The following is a 2,025-nucleotide window of genomic DNA, read 5'->3' as shown; positions in this document are numbered from 1 at the left end:
CAACTTTTCAAAACTATCTTACCCTGTCTTGGCAGGATATGACAGTCCTCTTTTATCCATTGATGCATGCTCTGTATCTCTGTCAGTGGTTGAGGTATGGGCATTTCTTTGCCCAAAGGCCAGTTCTGCCAAAAAGAAAGGCTCCAGGTGGAGTGTCTTTGGTGCTCAACATTCTCTCAGGAATAGAGCGGTGTTGCCAGGAGCAATTGTGTCTCACTATCACAAAACTCTGAGTTAGATTTAAGGCCATTTTCTACAGCTCTTTGAAGAGGTTGAAGATTACCTATCTATACTGAGTATAATCTCTATATATCTAGAGAACCTGATTAGTCTAATTATAAATGACAAACTTAGATGACTATTTATCTATATAATTCTCAATATCTATCTAACTTAAAGACTAAGACAATAAACAACTGTGTAACAAATGAGGATAATGACCTCCAAATATAAACACTGTACAAATATACATTCCAATATGGTAAATATATATCAATACACAAACATTATATAAGTATCTTAATCAGAGGTAGAAATGTACACTGCAATATGGTAAATATATACAATATATATCAATACAATATATGTCAATACATAAAAATGTTTTAAACAGAGGTAGAAACATGCATGCATACAATAATCAATATAATTTAACTTTGTAGCAATATACAAGAATCGATACCAATATATTTGTCTAAAAGCAGTAACTCACAATTATAAATCTATTATCCCATCATTCCCTCTTTTTTCCCCAAAATTATCCCTGAGATAATAAAATTCCTCCCCCAACCTCTCAACCCCTAAATGATGTCCCTAAACCCAGGGGCAAACTTTACTGGGAGAGGGGACATCGTCCTCTAGAATTACTTCCAGCTGTCATGGGGGCAACGTTCTTTCTGGGGGATCCCGTGAAAGTAAAATGATGGTTAAATTTCAGGATGAATGTCTTTTAAAACTGCAAATAGTCTCTGAGTATTTTGTGCAGGTCTGGCCAGAATGTTGTACAAGATGTGCTCCATTTCAGCTAACCAAGTTGGAACTGTCTTGTGCAGCTGGTACCCAAAACAGGTCTTGTAGTAGCGCTATCAGTATCACGATGTCATATCAACCAGGTAGAGTTGTTGTTGTGGGGCCCCATCTTCTTCCTGGAAACTTCAAATGTCACTGCAGGAAAAACTCATTGTTCATTGTGAAAAACTTAAGCATTAATAATATAGACATATATATATATATATTCAATGAAAGGCATGATAGATATATTCAATGAAAAGTATGATAGATATGAAGAAAAGCAAAGATGTTTTCTAAACTCATATTTCTTTCTGTCCCATATCATGGCTCTTGACATGAGACAGAAACTCCAGAAACTCTGGGTTTTCCTCTTACTAACAGGTTTGGAATTGGAGAGAGACTGAGCCAGAGTCCAACTTCAAAACCAGCTCTACATATTTATAAAGAAATGTTTAATAAGACATATGTATAAAAAATTAATGCGTGCAAAATGTGTCCATCCATCAGTTAAATATTCAGGGTCCCTTAATTTCTTTGAAGATGAGTATTTACCTGTGGAGATAAGAAAAGAACCCTGCCTCCAATCTATCTTTATTTCTTATCATCAGTATGCTCGCCATCCTTGTGAAAGAATTGTTATTTATCTTTTCCAAGTGGCTTCTCTTCTTCAAACCGAATCTTTATTAATTTTGACGGTATCCACAATGTTTCCTCACCTGTGGAGATAAGAGCAAAAGCCCTTCCCCAACGCAGCACATCTCCTGGCTTCCATTGTGAGGTCAGCACATCCTTGAAATAAACTGGTTGATTTAGTTCAGTAGACTTTTCCATTATCCATTGTCTTTCTGCAGCCGTTGTTCCCTTCTCATTAGCGTTGAGAAAATTCAAGGTTAACAAAGCATTATGTAACCTATTTCTGGGGGTGTTTTCTACCCCTTTCTGTTTGTTCAACATATCATTTATAGTTCGATTAGATCTTTCTATGACTGCTTGACCTGTAGGATTGTATGGTAT

The sequence above is a fragment of the Microtus oregoni genome, unplaced genomic scaffold (genome assembly GCF_018167655.1).
Source record: "Microtus oregoni isolate MIOR12 unplaced genomic scaffold, Mior012 000056F_ref0000123, whole genome shotgun sequence".
Taxonomy (NCBI): Eukaryota; Metazoa; Chordata; class Mammalia; order Rodentia; family Cricetidae; genus Microtus; species Microtus oregoni.
This window is presented reverse-complemented; position numbering follows the sequence as displayed.